The 27,968-nt window shown below is 44.6% G+C and overlaps 1 protein-coding gene and 1 long non-coding RNA gene across 5 annotated transcripts in view; one reads left to right on the top strand and one right to left on the bottom strand.

Annotated features, from left to right (window-relative positions):
* Window positions 1-27,968, top strand: part of septin9b (septin 9b) — a 113,061-nt gene that overhangs the window by 45,152 nt on the left and 39,941 nt on the right. The window contains exon 1 of one of the 3 annotated variants that reach the window (XM_052140654.1): window positions 22,274-22,349. The exons of the other annotated variants lie outside the window; for them this stretch is intronic. The gene's annotated coding sequence lies outside the window, so the exon portion shown is untranslated. Of the gene's footprint in view, window positions 1-22,273; window positions 22,350-27,968 lie in introns of those variants that run through there. 3 annotated transcript variants of the gene reach the window in all.
* Window positions 619-22,183, bottom strand: LOC127653859 (uncharacterized). Of its 2 annotated transcripts, none has more exons than XR_007971871.1 (4): window positions 22,137-22,183; window positions 7,609-7,703; window positions 2,784-2,879; window positions 619-751 (listed from the first exon to the last, which is right to left on the bottom strand). It is a non-coding gene; the product is annotated as an uncharacterized LOC127653859 (long non-coding RNA). The 2 variants fall into 2 exon arrangements; XR_007971872.1 differs by lacking the exon at window positions 619-751 and adding an exon at window positions 1,593-1,876.

Here is a 27,968-nt window from a genome sequence, read left to right as displayed (position 1 = left end):
TTCTACTATTCAGGTGTTATTACATAGGACTTTAAACCATATAATTAGTCATGGAAATGTAACAATCAAACACAGAATACATTTGGAACACATGTTTAACGCATTCCCCCTGACCCCCTCCCCTGAAAGGCTGGAGAGCGTCACAAATAAGCTTATCCCCCAAAAGACCTTCAGCCGACGTGCAGGACAGAGAGACTCTGGAATGTTCCTAAAAGAGACTAATTAACATTCAACACACATATGATTCAAAGTATATTTCAATTATGCATAAGAAAATAGAATTGATTATGTGATCATGCATATAGTTAATTCATCACTTTATTAGAGAAGTTAAGCAACTGAATACAGATAGATATTGATATAAAAGGATATATATATATATATATATATATATATATATATATATATGTATTGATATATCTGAAGAGCCAAGGGATTTTGACCCTCACCCTTCAGTCCCCGTTTTAGACCAATGTGGGGTCCAATACCGCCACGCCTGGTCTACCAAGTGAGGTCACTACGGAAGGTGGAGTGGTAACGCATGCTTCCCTGACGGGTCACACTTGTCTCTTCAGCCTCATTGTGGACATGCTGGATACTAAAAATTCCCAGTCCCCACGCGAAGGCTCTCCCACCTTCCACTCACAACAGGGCATGGATGTTATCCTTCTTAAGTTTCTCTTCCAAGCGTGTCGTCAGTTTTCTCAGTCGGTTCTCCTCCTCGGAAGGGTTCAAGTTACTGCAAGCAGACCTGCATACATAAGAAAAACAGAAATGAACACACATCCACACACACAGACAGAGGACACCCACTCCCAAAAGAGCTCCAAAAGCATATAACACATATTTAACAGCTCCCATGACCAAATCCTCTGACGCTAGCCACAAACTCCTCCCAAGCTTCCTCCACATATTCCTCCACTGTTTCCGTCATGTCAGTAAATATTGCTCCTACCGAAAAAGCCAAAACCAATGCTACGGCTATAGCAGACGGAGGTTCGAATCAGTATACCATGGAGTGCCCTTAGATTTAAGCCATACAGAATTCAAATACTCATAACCTGCAAATGGATCATTAGTTTTTATCTGTTCCAGAAATGCAGTGATAAATTTCTGCCGAGCTGTTTTGCCTTCAACCGAGGAAAATATTCAGTCTTCTGCTTCAACTCTGCAACACAAAGAGACAGCTCTGCTTCGTTAGCCTTCTTACTCTTATCAACTGGACGCCATGCAGGACCCATGGGGTGTGTCAACCTGTGTTTAGCACAGTCCTCTGATGGAGTCTTAGACTCTAGATCTCTGATTTCCTGTACTGAAGGAATTGGACTCAGAAATTGTCTAAATTGTTTTGCCCTGTCAAACCACTCATCTCCAATAGCTACATCGGACAACTGAGGCCACATCCTCACCTGAAATGATTTATAATTGTCCCACAACAGCTCCTCATACTTTAAAGGTACCAGACTAGTCTTTGCTCGAAGTGTACATCATTTCAATATTCAGTTTAAACACTTGCAAATGCATCCATGCTGTCACATTATAAGCCATCGATGTAGGATTACAACATTTATCTTCAAGGTAATCATGCAAGTGATCCATGTTGAAAACAGTTTTGTTAGCAAGGTTCCTAGCAAACTCATAGTGGTGCAACACATCAGAAAAACTAGCCCAAGTGTAACCTGACTTAACAAAAGAAGCATTACACACCTCCCAGGGTATCTCCATCATCTTCACACCGGTGAGCTTCTCAGAAATTTCTCTACATTTATCAACATCTCCAGGAGGAAACATCTTAACAAACCACTGTTGAATTTCTTTACCTAAACAATGCTCAACATGTGCAGTCTCCTTCCAAGGGTCATCGAATCTAGTGTACCTGGGCCAAGAGAGGGACAAAGCATTAATAGCAGGCAAACCATTTTTACTGCCATTCAGATCGAACTTGTCCTTGTCAGTTTTATCTATCCGTCCTAACCTATCACAGACTACACCGTAAGCCCTATTAGTGTCCCATTGGATCATGTGGCATTTCGTTGGGACTAACACTCCCCATCTCATCAAATCCTTATCATTTATTGCTGTTTGATACTCATCAGACCCCGGTTCTTCTCTAATCACAATATTGCTGTATATATAGCTTTGGGCTACATCTTTAATGACTTTGTTGTAACCAAGTTCATTCTTAGCTTTGGGAAGATAGTATGACATGATGTGGCGAGGATCAGGAGCACTTGGGTATAACGGAAGTTTCACTGCTTTTCCACCTAATATCATGTGGGAGTCATTCACATCTGCTACCTGACGCCTCCTTCGTTCTGCTCTACTCTCACCTTTTCTAGATTTTAACAAATATCGATTAACCATATCCATTCGTATAGAGCATGCACTCATGTTTTCACGAGCTATGTGGTCAGGGATCCAGCTCATTGAACTGAAATCTCCTTCAAACAGGTCAATGCCTCCACTCCTCATCCACCGACCTTTTTGCATAATGAGGGTAGTATCGGGATAATTTGGGGAGTGACCAAGCCAATAGGTCACTGTCTCATTTCCGTCCAGGCGATAACAACGATCATTTACCTTTTGGTACATGGTCGGAATTAAATTTAGACCCTCAGTTGAATTTAGACATGGGTATTGTACCCATGATGGACGGTTATCGATCTCCTCACAATCCCAATGAGTTGAAAACGCATGGAATCTCCCTGTCCAAATTGAAATTTGAATCCACATCAAAAATGATAAAGCGATCAGAATTAAAAATACCAACGAGGCGGAAGTACCAATAGGATGAAAGCTCGTTTCACTTTCAGTCGTCTCTCACTACGCACTTCTTCTTGAAGAATTAGCAGCTTCAGTATGTCGTCGGATTCAGCCATCTGTAATGATAAAACATTTGTTCTAGAATTCTAGAATTTTAACATACACGACAGACATTTAATGATCCGAGGTAGTAAGTTGTTACACTTTTCAAGTGGTTTCATCTGTGACCAATGTCTCCATACGGTACCCAAAACCCCCTGTCCAGTAGAACAGAGGTGTTAGTGGTCAATACCACCTGATAAGGCCCATCAAATTTCGGACCTAAGGGGAAACTATCTCCGCTGTAACATTACATTGTCACCTATTTCAGGCAAAGCAGGCATGTCTTTTTGCTCAACATTATCTCGATCTGCTTGTCGTGTGCTAACACTAACCCGTGTGTCTCGCAGACTGTCATCCAAAGCTTTCAGATAATTTTGTAAAGCGTCTTTCAAAGGCCCAGATGGTCCCTCATGTTGCAAGGGGGCATCCCAGGGCAGCCGCATGTAGCGACCTGTCATTACCTCAAAAGGGCTGAGCTGTGTAGTCTTGTTAGGGCTGGCTCTCAACAAAATCGCTGTGACAGCCGCATGCCACCCTTTCCCCCACTCCAACAATCTCTTTCTCAATGAAGTTTTAAGCGTACGATTAGTGCGTTCAATAGATCCGCTAGATTGGGGCCTAAATGGAATGTGAAAGTGTTGCCTCACCCCCATCAATTTCATGACATTTTTCATCACCTTCCCAGTAAAATGTGTACCCTGATCTGAATCAATTTGTAAGGGCAAACCCCATCTTGGGAAAACTTCATTCAACATAATCTTGGCGGTTGCATCTGCGGTGCAGTTTCTCAGTGGAAATGCCTCAACCCATCTGGAAAACAGATCAACAATCATTAGAATGTATGTAAAACCTCCACTAGGGGGCAGTGGACCTATGAAATCAATTTGGAGGTGTGTCCACGCCCTTGAGGTCGAGGGGCATGTCCTAAGGGAATTTTCAGCTTAGAAGAAGAATTAACCTTAAGGCATACTAGACATCTCTTGCAAAATCATTGCAAGAAGCCCTCAGTCGGGGCCACCACCAGGTTTTGGAAATCATTGCATGTAGTTTTTCAGGACCTGCATGTTCCAAACCATGATACAAAGACATTAGTTCAGTTCTAGCAGAAACAGGACAAACAAAACGCTCATTAAATTTCCACAGTCCTTCTGCATTTTTCTGAGCTCCTAATTTTGTTCTATCTCTTCAGGGTCATCCTCATCATAGAGTTTAAAGAGGTCTCTGGGGGTCTCACTCTCCTGAGGAGCAAGAGCCATAACACTCACGCAAGTCTCAGTCCGTGTTGCAGCCTCTCTGGCAGCTGTGTCAGCAGCTCGGTTTCCTGTGGCCTCAGGAGAATTGTCCGTTGCATGTCCAGTGACTTTGATAACTGCTCCTGTTGCAGGAAGATCACAGGCATTCATAAGTTCTTTTACCTGCTGTTGATGAGAGATCGACAGACCGGCAGTGGTTAGAAATCCTCTGCGTCTCCACACAGGGCCGAAGTCATGAACAGCACCATATGCATAACGGCTGTCGGTGTAAACATTGACTCGTTTCCCCTGGCCATACTGCAATGCTCGTGTCAATGCGACCAGCTCGGCCACTTGAGCCCCTCCTCCTGAAAGAGAACCACAGTCAACAGTTTCACCATGTTCATTTACAACAGCCCAGCCAGTGAAGCGTTTTCCTGTTCATGAAAGCTGGAACCATCCACGAACAACTTCATGGCATCAGAAAGTGGTTCAGATTGAAGAGGGCTCTGGCTGTCCGTCTCGATCAGTCGGGCACAGTTGTGTGCAGTTCCTTCTTCTGGAAGTAAGGAGGCAGGGTTGATAGCAGTTTCAATGTCAATATTTATATCCACATTTTTACTCAAGAGAGTGGCCTCCCATTTAGCTCGTCTTTGATTAGAGATAGAGCCTAAACGAGTGTTTGTTAACAATTTCAGAAACATACTGGCGGCAGTAATTCAAAAGACCCATTACTTGCCTTAGACCAGTAACCGTGTTTGGTTTTGGAAGTTCAATGATAGCTTTAACTCGTTCAGGAGTGATGCGTCTGCCGTGCACACCCACAATTTGCCCCAAATAAGTCACTTCAGGCAGTGCTAGCTGTGCTTTCTTCAAGTTCACTTTGGTCAAACGCCAGCTCCCATCCGGCTTTTTGACAGGCCACATGGGAGAGTTAGTGGGAGAGGAACAGGGAATCACAATCCCCCGTTTGCATAGTTCATCTACAACAGTGTCAGCTCCATCTCAAGCCTAATTTTTCAAAGGATATTGTCTTCTGGCTTCATGCAAAGGACCTGGGATGCTCAGTGGCTGAATCTGTGCTAAACCACAATCATATTTATCTTTTGCCCATACATCAGGAAATTTGGAAATTATAAACTTCCACTCAGGGCGAGTTTCAGTTAGAATAGCAGGTTCAGCCACTGCACATCTCTGCTCATGGTGGGGGCCACTCTGAGATAAGCTGAATTGTTTCATTGCAGCCAAGCACTAGCTTATCTTGAGAAAGCAAAACATCAGCTTCGAGTTCTTTCAGAATGTCAACACCGATTAGAGTCCCTACAGTATTTCTCCCTACCCAAAATTCAGTCCAATAGACTTTTTCAGAGTTAGAAATGGTTAGAGGGATAGGAACAGATTTATGATATACATTTGTGGTTTACCACTACGACAATGTCTAGCAATGTGGCCCTCTCTGTTACAGTTTCTGCATCTGGCAACAGGCTTGGTACAATCTCTAGAGGTATGACCTCTCGTCACAATTATAGCAGGTTATGTTATTGCGGGACTCATTTCCACTTCAACTGATACAGCAGATACTTTACCCACATTAACATCATCATCACGTGTTTGCAAACGGCTCCAGCTTACAGAGCACCAACGAAGCAAATCCTCCCAATATCTGATGTCAATGGCACTGTTCAACAACATGCCTGAGTATTGTTTATTCAATCCGCCTGTAGCGGATTCTATCACTATGGCAGAATCAAGATCTTCTGCGTTGTTGTTTGCAGCACAGTACGTTTCATAGGCTATCTAAGCGCTCAATGTATTCTAAGGGGTTTTCAGCCAGCCCTCTGTTTAATCTGTGTCACACTGGTCCAGGGAAAAGACCCCCGACCCAAAATATCTTGCACGCGTAACTTGTAATCTGAGTAAGCTTCACAAAACTCAGGCCAATCTGTGGGGACTCTGGGGTGTAAAGGAGCAATCTGAACCACCCTTAATTTGCTGGTGGGAACCAAACCCTCAACCAAAGACTGTATATCTGCCATCCCCAGATTCTGTTGCCTAGCAACGGCCTCTAGCCTGTCCCATAGAATTTTGTTTGGGTTATACAACTTAAAAGGTTCCAACACTGCAAGCAAACTGTTTTTCTCAGCCGCTGTGAGTCTGACCCATTGACCATCCTCCCAGCCAGCACCCATCTCAGTATTCAATCCACCCCAAGCCTGATGTCGGATTGGGGCGGCGAATGCCGTCTCAATGGGTTTAGACATTTCTCTGGGGGACAAGTTAAGATTTCCGACCCCCAGTTTTTGCTTAATCTGCTTTGCTTGCACGGCAGGAATCTCCGAAATGTCATAAGGTGGGGGGCGCGAAACAGCCATATTCAACAATCCGCGCGCCTCAGCATATGGCCCATCATTCTGATTATCAGTCTGATCAGCAGCGCTGAAAGCAGCAGCTGCCTGAGCAGTCTGAGAAGACCAGGTGGGGGCCAAGGGAGCACTGGGAACTATCTCATTTTTCACAGCATTTTCTGCCTTCTCACAAACAGCCTCAAAACCCTTACTCAAACTACACAGATCACAGCCGACTTCCTGCCCAATAATTTTTGCCACTCTATCACGCTGGGCAATCAAACTAGACCATCCGTCCATCATATTTGGATTGCCTTTTCATGGCTTAAAGGTATACCACCCAGTTTACAAATCCATGAATAGGCAAACACGGATAGATATTTGGCCCTATCAGCGTCTTTTTTGTTCTGCAGCCAGTCAATCTGCTGCATGATGTTCCAATCAGAATCAAACCCCTGACTGACCATTTTCTTAATGAGCTGTGCACATTTTGATTTGAGCTCGTCAGAGCAGAGCTGTTTACAGCATGTGCCCTCCTCGTTTTGGTCAGAACTACTCAGAAAATTCCCTTTATCAGTCATTTTTCTTGGTCACAGTTGAAAATCACTACCGAAAAGATTTTAGCAGCAAATATTTTACTCGGATAAATTAACTATAGCAGCAACAATACTGGATTTCTACACAATACACCACAAAGTATTCTTCACAAACATCCTGGTCACATATACTGATCCATACCAATTCGGTCATAATTTATTTATTTACTTGGGACCGCTCCTGATGCATCCCTGGCAAAACAATCCCTATTGTATTTTATTTTATTTTATACCTAATATCTGAATCCCTAACTGCCTGATTCACTAAGCTCGGGTACCCCTATCTGAGGTGGAAGAGATTGAGCAGGTTTATGGTGCCACTGGACCTCCCGTCCAGGGCGCACTCTGCCGGGGTGGTGCTACACCAATGCCCACCTGGGCCCCCCACAGAGCACGCTTCACTTGCGCTGTTTGCTGTTTTAACCCTTAACAGCTCTCTCAGCGACTTCTTATACTTTCAATAGTATAATTAAATTACTCTTCACTCGCCTCGTCGGAGTGAAGCTCTCCCGCTCCCCTTCAAAATCTCTTCCAGTCAGACAGCCCTAACAATTAATAAAAGCTTCCTACCTTGTTTGCTGATTTGCCAGAGATGTCACCACGGAGTGATTGCCCGCCAAATCCTCCACCAAACTGTTAGGGGTATAACAGTTATAATGGCCCGTCTGCAAAATAAAAGGGAGAGAGAAGTCAGGTGCATGAAGAAGCGGCCCCCCACAAAGTGCGGCTTTAATCTGCATAAACGCCTGTTGGCACTGCTCCGACCATTGAACCGGATCTGGAGCCCTCTTTTTAGTGAGGTCAGTCAGCGGGCTGGTGACGTCCGAATAATTAGGCACAAACCTTCTATAATAGCCAGCCAGCCCCAGGAACTGCCTCACCCCCTTTTTGGTCTTAGGTCTAGGGCAAGTCGCAACCGCCGCGGTCTTATCAATTTGGGGATGCACCTGGCCATGACCCAAGTGGAACCCCAGATACCGTACCTCCACATGCCCAATCGCGCACTTCTTAGGGTTTGCTGTGAGCCCCGCCCGTCGCAGCGATCTCAGGACGGCCCTCAGATGTTGCATGTGTAAGCGGTGTGAGGTCTGAGGATCCAATCCATGAGTCGCTGAAACGTGGCTGGTGCCCCAAACAAACTGAAAGGAAGCGTCACAAATTGGTGTAATCCAAACGGCGTCGTGAAGGCTGTTTTCTCACAGGACATTGGTGTCAAGGGGATCTGCCAATAACCCTTTGTTAGATCCAAGGTTGAATAAAATCGAGCAGTACCTAACCGATCGAGCAGTTCATCAACACGGGGCATTGGGTACGCGTCAAATTTAGATACCGCGTTGACTTTTCTGTAATCCACACAGAATCGAACAGACCCATCACTCTTAGGAACAAGAACAACCGGGCTGGACCAATCACTGTGGGATTCCTCTATTACGCCCATATCAAGCATCGCATCTAATTCCTCCCAAACTATTTTCTTTTTATGTTCGGGTAAACGATAGGGGCGGCAACGCACCACCACACCCGGCTCGGTCTCGATGTGGTGCTGTATGATGTGGTGCTGTATGATGAAACACATCTGCAAATTCCTTTTGTAAATCGGAAACCTCTGCGAGTTGACGCGGTGAGAGGTGGTCTCCACAAGCAACCGGGATATTAAGATTGCGGGCTTTGTTTACCTCCGGTCCGAGCTCCGCCCTCTCCGGAACTACCGTGGCCAACGTCACAGAGGCCGCCTCTTCTCTCCACAATTTCAGGAGGTTGAGGTGATTATATTTGGCGTGCGCCCCCTCTATCGGTACGTTTAACTTCATAATCGAGATCCCCTACTCGTCGTGTGACCTCAAAGGGCCCTTGCCACTTGGCGAGTAATTTAGAGCTCGATGTCGGGAGTAATACGAGTACCTTATCTCCCAGTGCAAATTCCCGTAGCCGAGCACCCCTGTCATACAGCCGGCGTTGGCATTCTTGAGCATGGAGCAAATTCTCCTGTGTTAGTCGCCCCAGTGTGTGGAGTTTTGCTCTAAGATCGAGAACGAACTGAATTTCATTTTTGCTATTTGAAGGTCCCTCCTCCCAAGCTTCGCGGATGACGTCAAGGACCCGCGTGGGCGTCGCCCGTACAGCAGCTCAAACGGGGAGAACCCTGTGGAGGCTTGTGGGACCTCCCGTACTGCGAACAACAGGGGGTCTAACCACTTATCCCAATTTCTAGCATCATCATGTACAAATTTACGAATCATGTTCTTGAGCGTTTTATTAAATCGTTCCACTAGGCCATCTGTCTGGGGATGGTAAACGCTAGTGCGAATCGACTTAATGCCCAAGAGCTCGTAAAGTTTGCGGAGTGTTCGTGACATGAAAGTCGTGCCTTGATCGGTGAGGATTTCTTTCGGAATCCCCACCCGGGAGATTATCTTGAAGAGTGCCCCTGCAACACTACGTGCGGAGATGTTGCTCAGAGGCACTGCTTCCGGATATCACGTCGCGTAATCCACTAGGACTAACACGAAGCGATGTCCGCGTGCTGACCGTTCTAATGGCCCGACGAGGTCCATACTGTTAGGGGTATAACAGTTATGGCCCGGACCAGATATGGAAAAAGAAAACCAGGAGTCGAGAAGTTCAATTAAAAGAGTCAAAAATTTACTGAAGTATAGTCTGCAGTGAAATTGGTAGAGCCAGCGGCAAAGTCTCACGAGGAGATCGAAAGCCAACTCGTACCTTACACAAAATCTTACATCAATTATACCATTTTCAAGGACGTACATTCCATTATTTTACTCCTGATTGGCTAAAAGAACATACAGTCACAACATATAGACAGCTATGCGGCCTATCAACATTAATCGGTGCACTTGTCGTCCGAGCCCGAGATTTACATCTGAAGTGACCTCGCAGATGGTCGCGGGGCATCTTCGAGTCGGCCTGGTGTGCATCCCTGGGTTCAAAAACTGGGTAGAAGGTCAAACGCACACACAAAACACTGACGAACGACAGTTCTTCTCTGGGCACAAGAGAGCCAGAGCACACATTATCAGGCCATTTGAACCAAAACAGAGAGATCAAATATTCACTCCTCGGGCAGAGGAGAGGGTTGAAATAACATACATTTCTTCCCTAAAGAAATAATAAGAGAAAATCACACTTCTACTATTCAGGTGTTATTACATAGGACTTTAAACCATATAATTAGTCATGGAAAGGTAACAATCAAACACAGAATACATTTGGAACACATGTTTAACGCATTCCCCCTGACCCCCTCCCCTGAGAGGCTGGAGAGCGTCACAAATAAGCTTATCCCCCAAAAGACCTTCAGCCGACGTGCAGGACAGAGAGACTCTGGAATGTTCCTAAAAGAGACTAATTAACATTCAACACACATATGATTCAAAGTATATTTCAATTATGCATAAGAAAATAGAATTGATTATGTGATCATGCATATAGTTAATTCATCACTTTATTAAAGAAGTTAAGCAACTGAATACAGATAGATATTGATATAAAAGGATATATATGTATTGATATATCTGAAGAGCCAAGGGATTTTGACCCTCACCCTTCAATACCAATTCTTTCGAAGGGGACCTCGATCAATGGTAGAGGGCGCAATGGCGCTTTTGGGGTGGCCGGTGGGTTTACCAGCTGACATTCACGGCACGCTGCACACCACCTGCGGACGTCACCGCCAATGCCCGGCCAATAGAAACGGGCTATTAGACGGAGAAGTGTTTTTCGTTCCCCTAGGTGACCGGCCATAGGATTATAGTGAGCCGCCTGGAAAACCATTTCCCGGCGGCTCCGTGGAATCAATAATTGTGTCACTTCCTCCTTTGTTTGAGCGTCCTGCGTCACTCTATATAGCCGATCTTTAATCATGGCAAAATACGGGTATGAAATGGCGATGCCCGGCCGGAGCTGTTGACCATCGATTACTCTCACTTGGTCAAGAGCATGTTTAAGGGTTTCGTCCCGTGACTGCTCTAGAGGGAAGTCCCCCCCAGGGAATTCCCTGAGAGGAGGGGTGGCCACCTCGCCCCTTCCCTCGTCATTCAGAGCAGCTGAGGACGGCCCCGGCTCCGCCTCCCCTGCCAAAGCATCGCACACCGCACACCTCTTTATGCAGGACTCATCCGTGCAAATACCCTCCAAAATGTCTCTAAAATTAGGCCAATCAGTACCCAAGATTAGCGGATGAGTGAGGCGGGAACTAACCGCTGCCTCCACACTATGGTTTCTTCCCCTGAATTTAATCGCCAAAGTCACCATGGGATACTTGTGAACATCCCCATGCACACACCTCACCCTCACCAGTTTAGCTAAACCCAAAGCCCCGAGCTGAACAAAGCGTTGGTGGATGGTGGTCTGATTGCAGCCGGTATCCAGCAAAGCTTGGTAAATACCCCCCCTGATCCTTACCGGAATCCGGTATGCTCCAGCCCGATCAGGGGCAGCCTGTGGGACGTCGGAGACCCGCACCATCATCCCCACCTCCATCAGCGGACATTGATCCCGGAAGTGGTCCGGGTCCCCGCACCTCCAACAGGCCGGCCCAGGCGTTACGCCCGCACTTGTGCTGGCGGACACCCCCACCTGAGGAGGAGAGCGGCTGAAGGACGGGGAAGGAACATTCTCCCAAGGCCGGGAAGCTGCTCGCACATACACTCCACGCCTGCGCGGGGCAGGAACGGGCCCTGGGGAGAGAACAGAGCGAGAGAACACAGGGGAGGGGGAGGAGGGGGATGCAGACACAGGGGAAGGGGAGAGAGAAGAAGAGGGCTCGTCCGCCCTCAGGATCACCGCCAAATGGTCCTCCGCCAGACGAACAGCCTCCTCCAGCGACGCCGGGCGGTGGCACTGGACCCACTCCGCCGTCTTCCGGGGCAGCCGTTGGACGAATTGCTCCAGTACCACCTGGTCGATCACTCCCTCGATGTCGCGGTACCCCGCGAGCAGCCTACTCCAACAGGTGTCCCAGAGCCGTTGCGCAAACGCAAACGGCCGATCGGACATTTCTATCTTCATGCCGCGGAAGAGCTGACGATTCTCTTCCGGGCTCCGACCGACCCGTTGCCGAATGGCTTTCTTCAGATCTGGATGGGCCAGGATGTTCGTCGCCGGCAGTTGTTGTGCCGCAAGTTGAGCTTCCCTGGACAGGAGGGGGATTAGGCGGCTGCCCACTGTTTGAGCGGCCAGCCCCAGATTTCTGCCGTGCGCTCAAACAAATCGAGGAAGGCCTCAGGATCATCTGCTGCCCCCATCTTCTGTAACGTGGGCGGGGGCAGCGTAGCGCGGGTGTCCGGGGTCGCGGTTGTGGCCGACGCGGTGTCCTGGCTGAGGAGGCTCCGGATGGCGTGCCGGTCCTCTGCCTGAGCCCGCATGACTTCAAAAAACCGCCGATCTTGGTCCTGCCGGAGCTCAAGCAGGGATTGCTGGTGGCTTTGATGTAGCGTCGCGAGGGACTGGAGGACCTCCACCAGCTGGGAGGACTCTATGGAGTGACCTTTCTCCATGCTTGGAATTTTTAATTTTTTTTAATTCCCGGGTTTCGGCACCAGTGTAACAACCCTTACGGGAAGGAGGACATGAAACGAGTCTTCAACCAAAGGTAAGGCTTAAATTGCCATCTTCCTTATAACAATACACTACAACACAATACAATATAATATAATACAAGCACACTGAGTTGGCTTGTCGGTGCTCTCCCCCACTGGAGGCTCTGTGTCTGTTTTTATGCCGCTCTCCTCGTGCTCACTGGAATTAGAGACAGGTGTTAGGCATAATTTAGCTCAGGTGTAAGCGCCCTTACCGCTTGACCACGCCCCCGCTGCCACAGTTATATACTGATTTCCCGGCTTCGACCTTACGCCCCCCTTGACTACGCTTCTCTGGATTTGCCCCTTTGTACTTTTGCCTTTCTGCCATTAAAGCAGTTTTACCCCGACATTGTGACTGTCTCTTCTTGTGCGTGTTACAGAATAACCAACCTCACAGAAGATAGTCACAATGGATTCCACAGAGAACCTGCAAAGCTCACTAGAGCGGATTTGTGCGGCACTTTCTGCCCAAGGATCTACGGTTGGGAGACATGACCAAGCGCTCACAGCCCAGGGGCAGCAGATACAGGAGATACTACTGACGGTACGTGCTATTTCTGATCAGTTTACACCTGCTCCACCTGTGTCTGTCCCTGAACCCGTTGATACACCCAGCGTGTTCCCGAGCGCCGCGAGTTTTCAACCCCCCGAGAGGTTTGATGGCTCTTCGGACGCTTGCCAGAGGTTTTTAATGCAATGCAGCATATACATGAAGTATCACCCCCTTTTACGCACTGACAATGAGAGAATTCATTTTTTAATCTCACTTCTCACTGGCAAAGCACGGCAATGGGCCACCGCATTATGGACGGCTGATAGCCCCATTCTTGCGTCATACGATCAGTTTTGCCACCAGATTGCGGTGGTTTTTGATCACCCAGCAGCTGGTAGAGATGTGGGCAGTCACCTCGTGTTTCTTAAACAGGCGTCACGCACTGCCTCCGACTATGCACTAGATTTTCGCACCCTTGCCGCGGGTAGAGGGTGGAGCGACCCCACTCTGTTATCTGTCTACCGCCTGGGTTTGAACAGCCAGCTACAGATGGAGCCGCTGGAAAATTATATTCAGCTTTCCATCACGGTGGATAACCTCCTGCGCGATCGTGCTTTTCGCAGTCCCGTAGTCGTCCGAGGTCACTCAGTGGGCTCTGACTTGACCAAAACCCCACCTCTCGAAAACCCGTCCGGTTCCGAACCCATGCAGCTTGGGCGCACCCCATTAACCCCTGCGGAGCGCACTAGACGCTAGTCACAGAACTTCTGTCTGTACTGTGGCAAGCCAGGTCATCGTATGGCCTCCTGCCCGGTCTGTCCCCAGCCTTCTCTCTCCAGGAACCAGGTTAGAACGTCTGTCATACTCCGCATTACCCAGAAGCAGGTCTGCCTCCCTGTGATGTTGATTTTTAACCATGCCTCCTTTTCTACCCCAGCCCTAGTGGATTCCGGGGCAGCTGGGAATTTTTTGGACGATGGCTTGGTCCAGAGACTAGGTATCCCACTCAGTCCGGTCGTGCCACCTCTCAAAGTGAATTATTTGGATGGGGCACCCCTCGGATTGGGTTTCATCTCCTTCAGAACCATGCCATTGTCCCTCCAAGTGGGCTTATTCCACACGGAACTCATTCAGTTTTTTATTGTTCAGTCACCCAGGGACCCAGTGGTTTTGGGTCACCCCTGGTTATCGCTTCACGACCCCCACATTTTCTGGCTCACAGGGGAGCTGTTGCGCTGGACTGACCACTGTCTGTCTCACTGTATTTCCCTTCCGGTGTTCTCCACCTCCGTAGAGAGCCCCGAAGTGAAATCTCCGGTCTCCATTCCCCCTGAGTATTCTTCCTACGCTGATGTGTTCGAGAAGACCCAGGTTAGTCTCCCTCCACATCGTAGTGTGGACTGCGCCATCGATCTCCTTCCGGGGTCCCCACTCCCTAAGAGCAGAGTGTACCCCTTAACGCTGCCTGAAACCAAAGCTATGGAGGACTACATTGACGAGGCGCTCAGTCTTGGCATAATTCGACGATCCACCTCCCCAGTAGCATCTGGCTTCTTTTTCGTGGACAAGAAGGATGGCGGGCTTCGCCCCTGCATCGATTACCGTGCCTTAAATAAGGCACCGGTGAAGTTCACCTATCCCTTGCCTCTCATCCAGCCGGCCCTCGAGCAGGTCAGTAAGGCCAAGATCTTCACAAAGCTTGACCTCAGGAGCGCGTACAACCTCGTACGCATTCGCAAGGGGGACGAGTGGAAGACTGCGTTCATCACCACCAGGGGGCACTACCAATACTTGGTGATGCCGTACGGCCTCGCCAACTCCCCCACGGTCCACGGTGCTGGACCTCTTCCTCGTCATCTACATAGACGACCTTTTAATTTACTCCTCCACGCTCTCAGAACACACCAATCACATCTCGAGGGTGTTACAGCGACTGAGAGAGCATGACCTATTCGTTAAGGCAGAGAAGTGTGCCTTTCACCGTTCCTCCGTCTCCTTTCTGGGCTATGTCCTGTCTGCAGGAACCATGGAGATGGAGACCGACAAGGTTGCTGCAGTCCTGTCCTGGCCGGAACCTAGGACGCTCAAGGAGCTCCAACGGTTTCTGGGTTTCGCCAACTACTACAGGCGCTTTATCAGAGACTTCGGTAAGATCGCCACACCTCTCACTTCTCTGACACGAGGCAACCCAAAGTCCCTCACATGGAGCGCACCCGCTCAACAGGCCTTCCAGGCTCTAAAGGACGCCTTTACTACTTTCCCTGTTCTCCAACACCCCGATTCCACTCTCCCGTTCATGGTAGAGGTGGATGTGGGAGCAGTACTCTCTCAACCACACGGGACTCCCGCTAAGCTGTACCCTTGCGCTTTCTACTCCCATAAACTATCCTCCCCCGAACAAAACTACGACGTCGGGAATAGAGAGTTACTGGCCATTAAGCTTGCCCTTGAGGAATGGCGCCATTGGTTGGAGGGTTCTAAGTTCCCTTTCGTCGTCTTCACCGACCATAAAAACCTGGAGTACCTTCGCTCGGCCAAGAGGTTGAACCCCAGACAAGCCAGGTGGGCCATGTTCTTCACTCGTTTTAATTTCTCTGTTACTTTTCGCCCTGGCTCCCAGAACATCAAGGCTGACACCCTCTCTCGTCTCTTCAGCTATGGCTCTGAACCTCCGGGGCCGGAGACTATTCTCCCCACGTCGTGTGTCGTAGCACCCGTTAGGTGGGAATTGACGGAGGCCATCCTGCAGGCTCAAGGCAATGAGCCCGCGCCTCCTCAAACCCCCCCCAACAAGATGTACGTACCCACCATTATTCGCCCTCAGCTGATGCAGTGGGTCCACACTTCCCTTTGTTCTGGCCACCCGGGTATCACCCGTTCTACCGAGCTACTCGCAAGGAGATTTTGGTAGCCCTCGCTCAAGGACGACGTCCATGACTATGTCTTCTCGTGTCCAGTCTGTACCCAGTCCAGAACTCCTCGTCACCTTCCCGCAGGGCTCCTCCAACCGTTGCCTATACCCGATCGACCGTAGTCCCACATTTCCAAGATGTGCCGCTTGATTCCCCTACCCGGACTACCCAACGCTACCCAACTGGCTGACCTCATGATCAACCACGTCTTTAGGAACTTCGGCATTCCCGAGGAGATTACTTCAGATCGAGGTACCCAATTCACTTCTCGCTTCTGGCGAGCCTTCAGCGACAGACTGGGTATTCAACTCAACTTCTCCTCGGGATACCACCCCCAGACCAATGGCCAGACTGAGCATCTCAACCAAGAGATTGGTAAATACCTGAGGGCCTACTGTGCCCAGAACCAAGGCAACTGGCACACCTACCTTCCCTGGGCCGAATACGCCCAAAACAGCCTGGTCAGCTCTTCGACTCGCCTCAACCTATTCCAATGCGTCCTGGGCTATCAACCACCCCTTTTCCCTTGGGAGGCCTATCCCAGTGACGTTCCGGCAGTGGATGCCTGGGCCCAGAGGTGTGCCCAGGTCTGGAGAGCCACCCATGACCGTATACAACGCTCCACCCAGACCCAGAAGTCTAAGGCAGACCGCCGACGCCGACCTGCCCCCATATTCCATCCGGGCCAGCGAGTATGGCTATCGACCCGAGACATCCGTCTCCTTCTCCCGTCCAAGAAGCTGAGCCCAATGTATGTCGGCCCTTTTAAGATTGTTCAGAGAGTTAACCCAGTCACCTATAAATTGCTTTTGCCACCCCGCTACAAAATTTGTCCTGTGTTTCATGTTTCCCTTCTCAAGCCCGTGTTCTATAGCCCCATGTTCCCGCCCACGGCATCCCAAACACCCCCTCCACCACTCGATGTCGGAGGTCAGCCTGCCTATACGGTCCGGGCCTTGTTAGACTCCCGACGTCAGGGTGGCGAGTTGCAGTATCTGGTAGACTGGGAGGGCTACGGACCTGAGGAACAGTCGTGGGTACGGTCCAGGGATGTCTTGGACCAAGCCCTCAAGCTGGATTACCATCGCCAGCATCCCGATCGTCCCGCACCACTTCCCAGAGGTCGCGCTCCTCGCAACCGAGCGCGGCCGTCCGGAGCCGTCCGTAGCAGAGGGGGGAGTACTGTAACGAACTCTGATCCTCAAGTTCACCCCGCCCCCTCTAGCTCTCACGCTCGCTCCCAATCACCAGAATATTAGTTTCACCTGCACGGTTCACTTCCTCTATATACACTCTGCCCTTTCTCCCCACACTTGTTGGTTATTGTTTAGTTACCCCTTCGCTTTGCCAGCTCTAGGGTTTCGCTAGCTTTCCCCTGTTTCTACTACTCTCGTGTTTGTCTTTGTTATATTCTGATCTCCCGGCTTCGACCTTACGCCCCCCTTGACTACGCTTTTTTGGATTTGCCCCTTTGTACTTTTGCCTTTCTGCCATTAAAGCAGTTTTACCCCGACATTGTGACTGTCTCTTCTTGTGCGTGTTACAATATTGTTAAATGTCAATTTCCTGAACACCAAAAGCCATGCATTTTGTAAACCCTATTTAGTACAATGTTTTACAAATAAAACATATTATTAGTATTATCAAACACATTGGCCTGCTGTTGCGCTGCACTTGGCAAAAGAACAGTTGGCACATCGTAATGTTGAAAGAGGTTTTAAATCTGTTTGCTGCATTTGAGAATGTGACAAAGCATAAACTTAACGTTAGCCTAACTAGTCATTACAAATTATGTAAAATGACATTGAATCTTGTGTTTTTATGAAACAGGCTATAATTTATTATCCCGTGTAAAGTATTTCCACATACATTCATCTCCGCAAATCCTGTGGGATGGAGCTCACGGCTTAAGGTTTGAAGTGCTTTCCGCCTGAGCCGATAATGTTTGCATCAAACTTTTCAGACTGGGTAGCCATCAATATTGATTGTGCTTCGTGGGTCTTTTACAACAGCCAGTGGAAATAAAGGTTCAGGCTCGCCCGGACATGTCTGTATATGTTGCGCTCGTGCTGGACTTCTGATGTACTCTTGATGTGCAGCGCTCATTGAGTGACAGTCAAATGCAACATGAGGAAGGCACAATTTAAAGATTTATTTGATCTAGCCAATTTTATATGATGATGTGTAAATGTTACAGATTCTGCCTTAAATAAACTGATTAGGATTTTAGAAAAGTTCTTTATCTTCATCAATACTGTCAATGAGAAAATTTCAACGGGTATAATAAAAATCAATTTTAAAACCGAGGTATATTGTAACAGTTACATCCCTACTGCCTACTTGGCAGGAACATTGCAATGTCATACATGGCTACAATACACTGTTTTTTACTACACCTTAGAGAAACAGCCTTTAAACAAAAGAACAAACTGTCCCAATGTTCCTTTTCTGTTTTGAACTCTTTTGCTTTGGGCAAAAGTGTCCAGTTTTTAGCTGTAAATCAAGTTGCTGAATACATAAAGTGATGATTGTAGCTCTGCAGATGGGAAAGCTTCAGTGGTTTATAACTCACTAGAATAACACACAAATTTAAACAAATTACTTTGCAGCTTTAACCACAAACCCTCAAAGTTTATCTATGGTGCAGAACTTGTTCAAACTCAGTCTCTAGAGTGAAGAAATGAGCTGATGAAAAAGCAAACAGCACTAAGCTTTGGGTAACATTTAGGAAGTGCATGCTACCAGATAATTTACATTGAAATATGTCAATATATGCCCAATCTTTAGTAATACTGAGTGAGTGTGAATCACAAGCCTTACATATTTTCACACACAAAAGATCAAACTCAAATGCTTCTATTAAGCAATATTAAATTCTGACCTTGGTTTATGACTTCATCGAATCATTGAAACCATTTTGTGTGATGGTGACAGTTATACGATAACCACATATAACCCTCAAACTAAATGGCTTTCAGTTGTTTTGGACAGAAAGACACCAGGGGGACAGTAAAGTCATTAAATGCAACACTCAAGCTTTAAACAAACAAGACTGAGCTGCAGTCTTGTCCCATCTCTGAGCTAAAACTCCAAAAGCTTTAGGAATGAGTCATCTTCGCTGCCTCCATATCGAATAAGCTGTAAAATAATTTCCATATGCTGTAAACATCCCTCTCAATATCTTACATTGTCTAATCTTGCACAGCACTTACTACTTCCTGAGAGTCTACAAAAAAATGTGGCCCTAGAGAAAATTTGTGGAGGGGGGGGTGGGTATGGCAGGATTGTGGTAATGTTTCACTGTCCCCTTCTTCAGCTTATCAACGGCCCCCCTCGTCATATTGCGGCCCCGTTTCTGGCCGGCCCACTGGGAACAGTCCCGGTTCTTCCGGTGGCCAGTCGGCCTCTGATCTACACTTTCTAACTCCTCTCTCTGTCTTTTTGTCTTTCTTTGACTCTGGTGTTTATCTATTTTGCCACTGGATAGTGATAAACCTTTATCTGCTCTCTGATAACTTCCTGGGAGGAAAACAACACAAATAATATAATTGTAGAATAACAAATAATCCATTCTAACAATCTGGAAATTTAGGATAATGTTGCTTTTGTGAAAAGAGCAGTGACTGGCCAGAAATTATGTTGTCAAATCTCTAAGGACCAATGTCTTTATCTGTGTGTGTAACTAAGATAAGAAAATAAATGTAAATCCCTACAGGAAGAAGACCCCCCCCCCCCATGTGGTCTGTTACAAATTTCAATAAGCTTATGACTGGTCTTGAGGAACAGAATGTAGCTTTTCTCAGATGTGTTCAGAATTATGCACTAATGCATCCCTGACACAGACTACTTCCTGTACCCTAAATCATGGCTTGGCCTCCTTCCTTCATCTGTGTCTGTTTACTTTCGGCAGAATCACAAAATATCATCTTTTATTAAATTTTTTTTTTGCGATCAGTTTAAAGGAATGTTCTTGGTTCAATAAAAGTTATTGCCACAAAAAAGCAGAAGTGAAAGTGGCAGTCCATAAACCCTAAAATACACAGTTTATATGTGTTAACATGGTTTTAGTACCATAAAATCACTTACTGACCTTGTCCGTGTAAAGTTATACAGGATTTCACTGTCAAGTTGCGAAGTTGTAATACTGGAAACTTTTTTTTTTATAAATGAGGGACGAGTTGAAATTATTTTTTTGTGGAAATGAACATTAAGCCACACAATTCTGTTGATTGAGCTTAACTTGCTTAATATTCCTTTTAGCTACAATACTATCAAAATGAAACTAATTTCTTCATTTTTAAATGATAGCAAAAGTGTGCACTCATTTCCAGCAGTTATACAGGAGGCTGGATGTGGTTTCTCTCAGACAACTGAAACTGCCGCAGAGTGTTTCCAAAGAACTGTCTCAAATGGGTAGAATAAAAGTGAACTGCTGAAAAATTATATGTTGGTTTCTTTTACAGTAACTTTTTAAAGATGCAATACTTTCTTACGCTTTTTACTGACTTCCTGCATTTTACATGTTAGCATTCTTGCCCATCTACTAAAATAGCCTATATGTATACATAACATACAGTATACAGTTGAAGTCACAAGTTTGCATACGCCTTAGCCAAATGCATTTAAACTCAGTTTTTCACAATTCCTGACATTTAATCATAGAAAACATTCCCTGTCTTAGGAGAGTTAACATCACTACTTTATTGGAAAAAAATGTAAATGTTAGAATAATAGTAGAGAGAATTATTAATTTATTTCATCCCATTCCCAGTGGGTCAGAAGTTTACATACACTTTGTTAGTATTTGGTAGCATTGTCTTTAAATAGTTTAACTTGGGTCAAATGTTTTGTGTAGCCTTCCACAAACTTCTTATAATAAGTTGCTGGAATTTTGACAGAACTTGTGTAAATGAGTCAGGTTTGTAGGCCTCCTTGCTTGCACATGCTTTTTCAGTTCTGCCCACAAATGTCCTATCGGATTGAGGTCAGGGCTTTGTGATGGCCACTCCAGTACCTTGACTTAGTTGTCCTTAAGCCATGTTGCCACAACTTTGGAGGTCATTGTCAATTTGGATGATGTCTTGAGATGTTGCTTCAATATATCCATATAATTTTCCTTCCTTGATGATGCCACCTATTTTGTGCACCAGTCCCTCCTGCAACAAAGCACTGCCACAATATGATGCTTCCACCCCATGCTTCATGGTTGGGATGGTGTTTTTCAGATTGCAAGCTTCACCCTTTTTCCTCCAAACATAACAATGGTTATTATGGCCAAACTGTTAAATTTTTGTTTCATCAGACCAGAGGACATTTCTCCAAAAAGTAAGAGCTTTGTCCCCATGTGCACTTGGAAACTGTAGTCTGGCTTTTTTTATGGCAATTTTGGAGAAGTGGCTTCTTCCTTGCTGAGCAGCCTTTCAGGTTATGTCGATATAGACTCATTTTACTGTGGATATAGATACTTGTCTACCCGTTTCCTCCAGCATCTTCACAAGGTCCTTTGCTGTTGTTCTGGGATTGTTTTGCACTTTTCGCACCAAACTATGTTCAACTCTAGGAGACAGAATGCGTCTCCTTCTAGAGCAGTATGATGGCTGTGTGGTCCTGTGGTGTTTATACTTGCGTAATATTGTCTGTAGAGATGAACTTGGTACCTTCAGGTATTTGGAAATTGCTCCCAAGAGTGAACCAGACTTGTGGAGGTCCACAATTATTTTTCTGATTTCTTTTGATTTTCCCATGGTGTCAAGCATAGAGGCACTGAGTTTGAAGGTAGGCCTTAAAATGCATCCAAAGGTACACCTCCGATTGACTCCTATCAGCCTATCAGAAGCTAACTGGCTAATTGCCTAAAAGCTTAATATAATTTTCTGGAATATTCCAAGCTGCTTAAAGGCAGTTAACTTAGTGTATGTAAATGTCTGACCCACTGGAATTGTTTTGTAATCTAGCTCTGTTCTTAAATATGTTCCCTGTATTTAAATATGATTTCAGAAATGTCCATTTATGCTAAAAATATTAATTACAATACAAATTAGACATACTGTATAAGTAAATATTTTAGTGAAAAATATTTGCTGTCATACATACCAAGATCATTTCTCTCTCACACAAGCACGCACACAACACTCTCCATGACAGATTATACTACAGTCTGTATGAATGCATGAGTGCTGCTTGGCAGCTCTGTGGTCACATGACACTGGAGTGGGCGTGGCTGTGAGTCCAGATGGTGTTGCAGGCTGAATCAGAGAAAGAGGGACAGAAAGAGAGATAAAGACAGCAAGAGCTGCAAAAGGAAGGGTGAGTCACAATGTGTTCTACAGTTTTCTTCTTTTAAAATATTTTTTTCTCTGCATGAGTTTTACATCTCTTTCCAGAGTCTCATTCAAACGGGCTGGCTGTAATGCTTTTACAAGAGAGCGAGTGACGTGTGTGTGTGTGTGTGTGTGTGTGTGTGTGTGTGTGTGTGTGTGTGTGTGTGTGTGTGTGTGTGTGTGTGTGTGTGTGTGTGTGTGTGTGTGTGTGTGTGTGTGTGTGTGTGTGTTGCTGCATGTACAAGTTTCCCAAGTGTCCTAGCTGTGTTCTTGCCAGTGAGGAAAGGAAATGGGAGAGAGGAAGAGAATAGGAGATTTTGGCTTGAGTTTTTACTGTGTTTTAATACCTCTCTTTCTCTTGGTTTTCTGTGCATTGAAACAGATATAAGCTCAATGATACTTTTACTTTTCTTCCAACTGCTCCTTTTCTGTCATCCTTCTGGCCCTCTCTTTTCTTTGAGTGGTGGATCTGTCATCACAGCTCTCAGTTTCTTCCATCACATGACGTTTTGATTACACTGCAATCAGTTCTACTAATTAGTTTACACTGGCCCAGAACCCCACACATTCATGCTTTTGTGTTGTTAGCTGCAGATGTTCAGTCTGAGTGTATTATAAATGTCCAATCAGGAATATTTGAATGACTGCCTAAGTGTCTATACCACTGTTCCTTGCAATCTTTCTAGTGTTTTTGCATTGCATTATCTTACACTTGACTAGTGTTGTGATTTAAAATGGTAGGTTTGTGGAAAACTGTCTGTTCAGTATAGAGCTATTTTTCCCTCTGTTTAACTCTTTTGATTCAATTTGACACAGAGTGTCAGATTACTTCTACCTTTTTTTTTTTTATTATTTTTCCCCCCAGTAACAGCAGTAACTTTCAGTTTTCAATTTACTGTATTTTAGCCTGGTTGTAAACCAATTGAAAATACTTGTCATCTCCAATTACATCAAGTTTTCCTGATACCTGTTCCACGGAGTTTCTCTTTCAGATAATACACAACTTCCTCATACAATAGCTCAATTATTTCACCCAAAATACTTTCACATCTGTAGAACGGCTGCCATAAAAAAAAAAATCATTTTATTTGCAGCATAGCTGATATCATTGTTTTTCAACTGGATTTGCTTCAGGACCCAGATTTTAAATTAGAAATCAAGTGGTGACTTGCAATAATGTAGACTGGGTCATATTTAGATTTATCTTGCATAGTCTTGTTTATGGTTAAGGGAGACCATATCAGGACAGAACTGTGACCCACCAAATGAAAGCCACTGGCCTATATTATTTACTAGGGTTGAATGTAGGGTTTTAATTTGGTTCCCCATGTTGTTGTTCTCAGTACTCAGTCAAGCCTACAGTTTCCTTTCCTGAAGTTTCTGTGTAGAAAACAGTAGTTTAACACCTTTTCTCACCATCTGCTTTTGTGGCGTGTAATGGAATTGGTTGAATTCTCTTGAGCCTTGGATGAATAAAAGATGAGTGTACCAGTAGCATTCTTCATCTCAGTACCAGATTTCACCTCACTATTTCAACACATGGAGTTCTTAACAAATGTTTGGGTGAAGTAATGTTAATTTAATCCAAACTGCCATTTCTTATCTCTGTCCTGTGACAGATCTTCCGGCATCACTCCACCACCCCAACTCCACATGCATGACTAGTGAAGTCTAAAGGAAGACTAAAGGAAGTCCAGGGGGGTCCTCGTGCTCGGGTCGAGTCTGAAATATGTTTACCTTCTCTTCATTTCAAAGATTACATGAACATGTGAACTCATGAAATCAACATATGTTTTGTAGGTCCTTTTAATGTTTGAATTTTGAAAATGATGGACATTTTAGAGGCAATTTACCCATGGATGATCATGAAGTGTGGGATGAAAGTAGCTCCATCTATCCATCCATCACAGTCTCAATGTGCCTAATGAGAAACTTAAAAGAAAAGCACCACAAATATAAGGATTTCCTGCTGGCTTTGATACTGCCATTGTGAAATATCCTCAAGTCAACTTATAGCTCTTGTGTTTGATGCATCTTGTGCACACATAAAGAAAGGAAGCATGTAATGATCATCAGTGTCTTCCAGATAGGGCTGGCCGATAAAACGATATCAGTATTTATCGCGATAAAAAAAGTCCACGATATTGACAATAAGCTTTTGAGTAATTTTCGATATTTAGCCTGTGTTCTACATCTAGACATGCGTGTTGCTAAAAACACTAGCAGTTTGGCTTTCTTGTCCTATGTTTCCTCTGTCACGTGCTGAGCGAATGTGAGCGATCGCTTTCAATTCCTTCCTATGGAATCCGAGCGTCAAGCTCACAAGGTGGATTGTAAAATTGACAGCAGCGCGGGGCAAGCTGTTCCCTAGCGTTGGGAGTGGCTTTGTGCAGATTTCTTCCGCTTCAGTGGAAACGCAGCTTCAGACTGTATGAAGTTGCTATTGCCCCAGCTACGCAGGTCACCGCGTTCTGGATCCCAGATTGATTCCATCTTGACTGCAAGACATCATGACGATGGTTACACCCTCTCCTCGTCTCTAGTGAGCAGTGCGACAAAACAACAGCGCCGGTTACATCATATCTGATCTTTCTGCGCTGTATTCTTGAATATTATTCTCTAGCACTGAAACACGCTTCACTGATGCCCTGTCCCTGTCCGCACCCTCTTTTCCCCCTCTTAACATGAGGTACCTGTTTCCAGAGTGCCTTTTAGACAAAAAAAAAATATTAATCAGCATGTTCCAAGCCTTTAATAATAAACAAATAGATGTCAGTTATAATTTTGTGAAATTATAAGGATTTTAAGGATGAAAGACAAAACAATTACTAGTTTGTAGCCTAGTCTTTCTCACTTTAATGAAAATAGAAAAATGGTCCATTCAGACTTTTACACTTTCAAAAGTTTCTCTCTGGAGATACCCCTGAACCCCCATACAGTATCATTCCTCAGTGCACGATTTGGGTAAAATGTCATATTGCGATTATTGAGGTTAATATTGCGATTTGCGATATAATAAACAAATGGTATCATGAGTCAACTTGCTTGGTTATCAAGGAAAATGCACAAATAGATTGCTGATAATGCTGAAATGTGTATTTTTCAACTAAAACTTACAAACTAGCAACAACAACAACTATAAATGCACAGTGTTTTAAATATTAAATAATATCTTTGCATTACTGCAAACTTGTTATTTTCTCAGTATTACACCTAAATAAAATAGAACAATAAATAAGAACATACAGATTTTCACGAAAATAAGATTGTCCAAACAAACAGGGACATTTAAGCAGGATGTAACACGTACTTTGTATAAACTCATTTGAAAAGGAAACTGGATATAAAAGTGTGGTTCACTCAATAAAACCACTAAAACTGTTGTGTGTGTGTGTGTGATATATATATATATATATACACACATATATACATACACGCATATTTTATTGTTGTAATTTTGATGTTATTTTTCACATAAGATTGATCTTATGATGATCTCATCAATGATGCAAAACATTGCAAGCTACAGACGAGCGTCTCCATGTAAGAGTACGTATCAGCCAGCGGAACTTTAAATCTCTCTCGGACTCGACTCCCACTCAGATTGGGTCTCTTCCGCGACTGGTTGAAGCAGCTCTGACCGCACAGAGAATGACAGTTTTGGAGTTTGTGCTTTTTTACATGTCGCGCTCCCGTATTATATTAACTTTAATTATTGATGAAATAAAGACATATCGCCAAGCTGTGATCTGTGATTTTTTTTTTTTCTGACCACCAGTTCAGCGTCTGTCTGCTCGGCATCCATCTTCACCTGATTTCCACGCTGCACACCAGAAACTCACATGACCACATGTGCCACTCCCTAAACTGAGACTGACTGGTCATCTTTTGATTAGTTGTTTAAAAAATCTGCAAACAGCTCTCAGAGAGTATGGGCTGTCACGTCCATACATGCACTTATTTATTTACTAAAATTGCAACATTTGCCATGATATAATCGCACAGGCTGACATTGCGGTTGCGATATGATTAATCGTGCAGCACTAGCCCCTATACTTGGAAATCTCTATGTAAAGAAATAATATTTAATATTAAAATCATTTTAATGTAAATAAAAAAAATATATATATATATATATATATATATATATATATATATATATATATATATATATATATATACTGTTATTATGATTCAAAATGAACAGATCATCTTATAACATTCATATCGAACTGCACTCAATTGATGAACTCTAAAATATTGTAATATTTTTATAGAAGATCACTCAGACACCACTGCATTGGTGATTCATCATGATAAATATCGATATCGTATGATATGAAAAGAATATTGTGATAATATTTTTTGCCATATCGCCCAGCCCTACTTCCAGATGGTCTTTTTAGTGAGAGTTTCTAGAAATGCTCTATGTAACTTGAGGCTCCATATATCTGCTTCAGACGGATAGAGACAGAAAACTTTGACCACTTCTTCCAAGTTCATCCTGGATCTAAGAAATTGACATTTTGTGTTTTCTGTTAGATTTAAACATGAAACACAGACAGGCCAAGCTTGTTGATCTGAGACCAATCAGATTTGATGATCTAGGTATACCATATGGTTTCATACTCCTTTATCAATATAGTATTTCAAATTGAGCATTTCAACCAAAGTAGATGAACTCTGTGGAAATACATACTTGTGCTATATGACTTTTATTTCTTTCTGAGAGCTCTCATCGGATAACGCATATGGGACTATGTGTTTCTCCATCCCAACAGTTAATTCAGCATTAGTTCTGCCTGTTTCTCCTTTGAATTAGTGTGATAACTTTGCTGTGATTGCAGCCACATAGTATCCCTAAACCATGATAAATGTGGTCACTTTGTGAAAATGTTTTTCTGTCTTTTACTTTTCCACTTGCCAGCAAATAAGTCTGTATGACTTCCTTCATAAACTTATTTTCGTCATTTTTGTATTTTTATCCTCTGTTTGTTAACAGCAATAGAAACACAGGGATAGAGAAAATAAAACCAATAAATAAATGTATATTTACACATGTAGGGCAACTGTCAGGTCTGCTAGGCGTAATTTGATGTTGACCTTAATTGTTAATTTTACAAATGTTTTATGTTTGACTCACTCCTGGCTTTGAATGTTTATTGCCAGACCAAAGTCCAGTCAAAGAGCCCAATATGCCACAGACCACAAAACATGGGCAAATTCCCAAGCCTCCTGGCTCAGAATGAATATAGAATCAAATTGTATGTTGTGTATGAAGAATTAATTGTTAGATGATCTTGTTACAGGGCTTCTTCTGTGGCTTTTTGGTTTCTGTATGGGGTTGGATCAGCTTCAGATGGGAAACACACAAACTATAGAGTTCTTAAACTGAAAACAGGAAATCAACCATGTGCAAGATTTCAGATGGGTGGGAGTTCTCTGTGGTGTTTAACGTGCATTGGAGAACTCCTTTGAAAAATAAGACCTGTGGAAAACTGGGATGTATCTGGGATGTTTGGATGTTTCAAAATGTTGTAATATTTAGATAAGACAAAACGAGCTATACTTATGGATGAACATGATGAAGTACATGTATATCATA

This window comes from Xyrauchen texanus, chromosome 13, assembly GCF_025860055.1.
Source record: "Xyrauchen texanus isolate HMW12.3.18 chromosome 13, RBS_HiC_50CHRs, whole genome shotgun sequence".
Classification (NCBI taxonomy): domain Eukaryota; kingdom Metazoa; phylum Chordata; class Actinopteri; order Cypriniformes; family Catostomidae; genus Xyrauchen; species Xyrauchen texanus.
Note: the sequence above shows the minus strand (reverse complement) of the source record. Positions and strands in the feature narration are given on the sequence as shown.